The sequence below is a fragment of the Phoenix dactylifera genome, chromosome 4 (assembly GCF_051530095.1).
Source record: "Phoenix dactylifera cultivar Ajwa chromosome 4, Ajwa_hap1_PhDact_Kaust_v1.1, whole genome shotgun sequence".
Classification (NCBI taxonomy): Eukaryota; Viridiplantae; Streptophyta; class Magnoliopsida; order Arecales; family Arecaceae; genus Phoenix; species Phoenix dactylifera.
In genome coordinates this window covers 52,008,565-52,016,469 of record NC_143193.1, presented here as the reverse complement: position 1 = coordinate 52,016,469, position 7,905 = coordinate 52,008,565, and positions in this window count along the sequence as shown.

The window sequence follows — 7,905 nt, the reverse complement described above, 5'->3', positions numbered from 1 at the left end:
ATTCTTCTTTTTTTTATCCATTTTTCCACAATAATGTAAAATATAGTATCAACTCTAACCAAAATTTCAGATTTTCGCAATACCCTACCACCAAAAGAAGAAAAAAATACGACGATGATGAAGAACAAAATAAAAGAAAATCATACACTTACAATAGCTTCATCTCTCTTCATGCCACCACCACGTCATCACATCCCATGAAGGTGAATAAATAAAAAGTAGCAAGCAGAGAGAAGACAAAGCTTCCTTAGGTGCGCTAGAGCCGTGTGAGGTGTGGAAGGCCAAGGTCTCGACCCCAGTTTTTGTTTCTGAAATCACTATTCATTGACAATTTGATTACATGCAACTTTATACATGGGATGCGAGGATCCATGCAGACATGTATTTAGCCCCACATCGGTTATTTACCGAAGAAATATTGGATATTTATACAGGATCAAAAATTCAAATAATATCTTCCGACTAGTCATTTTGGATGAAGTCCTGGATTGTTACAAATGGTATCCGTTGTGATTCAAATTTGGCCCGAGGGTGACCACGCTGGTGGAGTCGAAGGAGTCGTCGATGGTTGGAAGGAGAAGACGGAAGCCACCTCCTGCGTGGCGGCCGCGAACTTGCACAAAGCCTCATCGGTGTTTCCGGTAAGGATCCTCCGATGATCAAGTTAGAGTGGGGTAAGGTTGGTCCAACCAAAAGACCCTTAGAAATTACATGACCGAGCTATTTAAAGCCTCGGTGGAGTGGCGTAGGTGGCAGAGGTACTGTCGGCCCTCATCATGAGGGGGCATGGCTCTGAGCCGGATGGCACGCAGCTCAGGCTGGTTGGTGACGTGCGATACAGCCAGTTTTTGAGAACGTTAAGGTGTTGACAGTCACGGCAGGGTATGGCCGGAGTGGTCAAGGTACCGTCTGACTGCTATTGGCCGATTATGGAGACACGATATAGTAGTGTGGTGAAGTACAGCCACGTAAGTGGGTGTAGGCCCGCACATGGGTGCGATCGTTGGCAAGGTTGAGCTCGTTAAGTAGTTGCGTCACGCGTTTGACGAGGTCGGCTTGGCAGGCGCTGAGAGTAGCTCGGTTTCTCGGATTCCGAGATGGTCGGAGCATATTGCTGGGGTTGGTGCCCCGAGCTTGGTGAGGCGGGTCGGCGATTGTCTGGAGGTACTCCGAGCTTGGTCGGGGGAGTCGGCGAATATCTGGAGTTGGTGGAGTCTTCGACGGAGTCCCGAGGACGAGCTGGCCCTGGGCCGAAGTGAAGATTCAGCCGATTATCATTGATGTTTACTAGGCCGAAACTGGACGGTCTTTTAGTTGTGGGCTGGACGGTCCATTTTTTTTCCTATCAGTATCAGAGTAAACTTGGCCTATAATCTATGTGGACTAAGAGACACTGCAACCAGGTTCATAGAGGCTAATTATGAGTCTATCGCGGTATTTGTGATTAAATTTGAATAAATTTAAATATTTAGCCTATACGAGCATCCGTAATCCTGATCCCGAAATTCTGCGGAAGGGAATCGGATTCGGGTACGAAGCAGTGGCCTACGTGCCCACCAAGCCAGCCGCCCCCTCGAGCCTTGCCGTGATGCCGCGTGGGTTCGGACCGCGGGCGGGACTTCGCGCTTTTCCTTTATTTGAAGTCAAAGGTCAAATGCACGCTGCTTGCGGGTTTATCTGGCCCGCGGCTATCTGATGCGGTCCGGCCTTCCAAGTTCTAAGGCTGCCAACGTCGTGGGCCCACCTGTAATCTAACGGTCAAAAATAACGACCGTTATGGCATCGCATCACATCAATTGCCGTACCAAACTGGTACGATACGTGGATGGCGGGAAAAAAGTTCTATACGGTACTATATGCGATCTCATCGAATCTTGCTTCTAAAAATTTAAAATTTAATTATTAATTAAAAAACATAACATATTAAATGTATTTTTTTAGGAGAAAAAAAAGAGACTATCCAAGTAGGAGATAATTTACTCCAGCCTATGGATCAGATTCGGCCCTAAGACAGGGTTTACTATTAAATGATTTTCAAGGCAAGACTCAGGGATTAATGTAGAACTTTCAAGAGAGCGATTGCGTCCTATTATGCTCAATCTGGCCAGCCAATTAACCTTGACAAATCCATGGTTCAATTGGTGGCAGAGTATCCTAATTGTTTGGGAGTTAAGACATGTTGATGGATTGGGTCAGTATCTGGGCGTTTCCATCAAGAGAAAGGAGATTAACCATAGGAGATTTGCATGATGCAGTGAATTTTTTTACTTACCGTTATATATAATTTAGAGTAAATTATAAAAATCTTCTTGAGGTTTACACATTTATATTCATTGATTTATAAAACCTACATTTAAATTCAGTTAAATTAATAGCATTGCTGAATCTATTTTCTCATATTAAGGTCAAAATTGCCTCTAAATGATTAGTAAATTATAAAAGATCTCCTAAGATTAGGGATAAATTATACTTACTTCCAATAGTTTGAAAATTCTACACTTATTTTCTTGAGGTTTGTTTTTATCTAATACTTTATCCCAAAACTTAACAGAATGTTAGTCAAACCATTAATTTTAATGGACCTAAATACCATATCAGAAAATATTTAAAAAATAATCAAACTAGCTTTAGGTGATATAACTAACATCCATTCAAGGAGGAGAACAGCCGTGAGGTGCCATGAGTCTGAGCTTGATCTTGATGAATTATCAGAAAAGTGCAATATGTCAAGAGAAAAATAATCTATATCTCTCAAGCAAGAGGATGCCTCTAAAATTTTTTGCTGCAGGAATTAACATCAAAAGTTTTCTCACAGAGTTCTCATGCACAGACGAATTTGGATCCTTTAGATGATAGGCTGCCAGAGTTATTACAGCTTCATATATAGATATAGGAATCTTAATTCATAACAATAATGTTAAAAAATCATGTTTACAGTAATAGACAAGTAAAACTAAAAATCAGCTAATAATACATCGGCATCCCTAATTTTAATTATGTGGTGGGCAAGAAAGCGAGAACAAAATCTGATCAGAAAGGACAGATGTTGGTTGGGAAGAATGGTCGTCGGATGTTGGTTGGGAAGGAAGCTTATTGTTGGTCACTCGTCGAAGAGGAACATTCGTGGTGGGGTGGCAAAGTAAGAAAGTACCTCCGCTTAATCTCGAAAAGAAGAAGATTCTTGAAAATGTAATGCTTCGAAAAAGTGAAAGAAGAGACTTATTTTTTTATAGAGGTAATTTTGACCTTTTATAATAAATAAATAATTTTACTAATGATGCCAATTTAAATGGGTGTAAATGTACGTTTTTTCGAAATATTGTCTCAATATATAATAAACATAAATCTCAGAAAAATTTTTGTAAATTTATTTTGGTCATTTTTTTAACTTTTTCTCACATGTCATTTGGATACCATTAAAAATTAACAGTTCGACTAACATTGTTAAGTTATGAATTGAAGTATTGGATAAAAATAAATCTCAGATAATAAACATAATTTATTCTTAATGCCAAAAAAAATTATAATTTATTTTATTTTATTTTTTTAAAAAAAAATAGATACCAAGATGGCCACGCAACGACTTTTGAAAAGCGCCCGCAATTTGAGCGGCTTATCCTCTAACTCGGCCGAAAGGGCAAAAAAATTAAAAAAGCGACAGCCGTTCCGCTGCGTCCGCACTCATGGAACAGCCACGTGTCGCAGCTGTGAGAGGCTGCAATGGTTGGCTCGGACGCAATTGGCGGTCCTCTTGCATAATTATCTTAGATTCTGTGACGTATCACAAGAAGTTTAAATTAGATATCGGATCCTATTAGGTCAAAATGTTTTTCTGATTAGAAATATTGTTTCATGTTATATCAAAAAAAGTAAAAAAGAAATATTCGTTCATCAAGACAAACCCAACCTTTCTATTGGAATATGACATTCTTAGATACTTTATGATGGTCAAACCAGCGACATAAGATTAGAATCACAATCCAACCCAACAACCTCATCCCACACACACCCCTTCATCACTCTACTCTAAGGGCTCGTTTGGTTCGTGGGAAGCATTTTCTTCCTAAAAATATGATTTCTGAAAAGCAAATTTCTAAAAAGAGCATGTCTGACAAAGTAATTTTGGTATATTTGGTTGATCATGGAAAAGTGACAGATTTTCAGAGTGTTTATGTTTGGTTGACCATTCACTTTTCTGATGTGTAATTCCTATTATATCCTTAATAAAAATTAAGCATTTAATACCTTTTTTAATGTTGAAGGACATTTTTTAAGAGAAAATAAAAATGAAGTGATTTTCGGCTTATGGAAAAGTAACTTTTCCATGTTTTTAATGGGAAAGACTTTTCGATGAAATGTGGAAAACAAACGAATCAAACGAGTCCTAAATGGAGCCTGACCTTTTTGAAGGCTATGTCCTGCTTACTGTCCCTTAAGGAAACCATAGATGCGAGAAGAGGATGAAAAAAAATGGCACCGGATCTTGCTCTGTGCGAGGTTAAAAGGAATACTTGGCTCGTTTTTCTCTTTTTTTTCTTTTTGTTCTTTGAAGATACAATATCTCCGCTATGGTTTATTTCATATGTTTAGAAAGAATGAGAAGGTGATTCTAAGACTGTGAAAAGGATAAAAAATTTCTTCTATCTGCTCAACTATAGGTATCCCAGACAACATCAACCCTTGATATCACCAAAGCCGTAAATCAAGTATATCAGTATCGTGGAAAACTTTCCCTGTAACTGTTACTTTGATGGGATAAGAAACTTAGATCCTTAACCATGTCTAATAGCATCCTGTTTTGAAATGCTCGAGCTATTAACGTTGTAAGAAATTATGCCGTCAAGGCACTCCAAATAACGGACATATTGCAGCAGAAGAACATTAAGGAGACGGGGAGAGAGAGAGAGAGAGAGAGAGAGAGAGAGAGAAGGTCCCTGAACATCAGATCCATGCAATAAAGGCAGCATGAGCATTGTGCTGCATTTAGACAAATGTTAATTAACCTGATAACCTGATACCCATCGAAAAAGCTGTAATATTTTTTTTTGAAAGAATTAAATAGAGAAATTGGAGGGGCAGTCTAGTTGAGTCGATTAGAGAAATACTCAAGCTTAAAATTTAACTCGAGTTCGATCGAGCCTTAATATATAAACTTGAACTCAACTTGATAAAAAAAATAATAATATTCGGAATTGATTTGACTCGGCACGAATATCAACCGGGCCAATTCAAATCTCGATCGTAATTAAAAAATATAATTATAATATAATATAATATAATATTAAATTAATAATCTATATATTATAAATAAAATACAATAATATATATATATATATATATATATTCAACTAAGGTTATAAGACTCAGGCAGCTTGCAAGCTGTTGGGCTCGTGTGAAAACATGCACGCATGGGTATTCTTTGTTTCTGTTTTTGATGTAATGGGAAGCATATATGAGGCGACCCGCAATCTATGGCTGCTCTTCTTTAAATGCGCATACTGGAGGAGAGTAAAAGGTGGTGTGCTTTGTTTGACGTCGAAAAGATATTCCTTTCCATCCCGAGCCTTGCGCAGAAGTATGTTCGTCATGTCGAATTAGATGCTTTGCACAAGCAATGGTGGAAAAAAGCTACTCTTTTTAGTGGGATGTTGGCTTGTGGTACCAGTTTGATAGGAACCATACATGTAAAAGCTAGGATTCTGCAATGATAGGGTTGCTTTGAATACCTAGAAGATATTCTAAAGATATATATATATATATTTTTGACAAACTAGATAAATCATATCTGATGAGGCCGAGGGTATCCTCCGAACCCCAGAGCTCAGTCTCCACCGAGGTCAGACAGCAGAAGCGATTGCTTCTCCTCAGAGATATTAATTGTCTGCTTTAGGGAGGTTTCATAGTCTCTTTCCCACGTACGGTTTTGCTCCACAAAAGGTATCTCTGAAGAGAAAGAGATAGTCCTCCTTCATTTAAGGAACAGATCTCTCCGCTATCTAGTCGATGTGGGGCTGAGTTCAGATCTTTTATTCCTACAACAATATCATTCTAGTGTGAATATATTTAAAAAAACAGAAAAAAAATAACGAAAGAGGAGGAGGAAGAGAAGTCACGTAGCTATCCACAAGAAGCTTCCAGAGTGCTGGGTTACATATAAAGCAATCGAGATAGCTACCCTATTAGCTTTATGATAGAAGAGATTCTTTTCATTATATATAACTAGTTAGAACATGTTTTAAGTGGAAGAAAAATGCATATATATATATATATATATATATATATATATATATATATATATATAAGTAATATGGAAAGGAAAAGTGATTGTGATGGATCTCTCCACTAATGGAGAGGATATAAACTGATATGAAGAAGAGCTTGGGACTACTGGTTTTGTGGAGAGTCACCAACCTTGTCATTGAGAGATTAATTCTTTAAGGTCATTTGGCTTGCGAGAAACATTTTTTCTTATAAGAATATAATTTCTGAAAAGCATATTTCTAGAAAGAGGATATTTAGAAAAGTACTTTTGGTATGTTTGATTGACCATAGGAAAGTGACGAATTTCGAGAGTGCTCATATTTGGTTGACCATCTATTTTTCTTGAAAAGTTATTTGTAATTCCTATTATATCCTTAATAAAAATTAGGTGTTCAATGTTTTGGATCAAATAATGATAGCTGGAAAGCTTTTTTGGAAAAAATAAAACATGTTTCGATTTTCGGCTCATAAAAAAGTAACATTTTCATGTTTTTCATAGAAAAGACTTTTTCATGAAACGTGGAAATATGATTCTTCTGTGAATACAACTTTTTCGTTTCTTTCCTTTGAAAACTCCAACCAGGCATCTCTTTACTTTTCCGTTGACCACAATTTTTCCTCTTCTTTTTTCGCGAACCAACCAAGTGCTTAGAGTATGTATCCATAAATTTTTTGGGAGTGTAAAATTCATTGCACCAAGAATGTGGATGCGTTTTGTTTGCTGTTGGTCTACAATTTCAAAGGCATAATAGTATGATACAGAGGAATGTACTTCTATGCTCCATGAAACATATTGCTAAAGAATGGAAAACAAATCTTCGAAGAAGTAAAAATTATGAAGAAATCTTATCATTCAAAGAAATAAAAGTAGAATTGGGTATAACATAAATGCAAGCATTAACCCATTAGAATTAAAATATAGTGTAAATATCTGAGTACTTACAAAAGTAAGTCAAGCTATGCATTTCAAAAAAAGGGGGAATAACAGTCTGATTATAGGTACCATCCATTCAAGACCTTGCCAAAATCATCATGGCCCAATGTTTTATAGGCCGTACCAAGCCAATAGCGAATATCAAACTCTTCCCTGCTCCCTCAACCTTCTTTTAATTATGAGAAACATCGATGGAGACCATCACCACCGTTTCATTGAGGTTATAAAATAACCATTCGATTGATTCAGCTGTAGAAGGAGGTGTTTTTCTTTTGTTTAGAAGGTTTAGGAGATTATTTCATTTGCAGTGATTTGATGCAGAAGCCAACATGACTGCAGACTAAACCATCTTTTCGGTAGAAATTTTAGGTGTTTGAGATGATTTATATAGATTTTGGCATGGAACATGCCATTACAAGGCCATTTTGTCTAGATAATGATGACAATTTAGGATCAAATAGGTTAGAAATTGACATGAAAAGTTACGATGATAAACTTGTTGATCCAAATAAAACCTGAAATTTTAATAGGTCATATTTAAGTTTAAAGTCTTGATCTATCGAAATCATTACTTTTCCTAAAAGCTTAACTTCTTCCAAAAGCTTGAGCTTTTAGGAAAAGTGGTAATTTCAATATGGTATCAGAGCATAGGCTCTGAGTTCGAACCCTATCTCTGCACTCTTTAACCTCATTATTAAAAATTTCACATG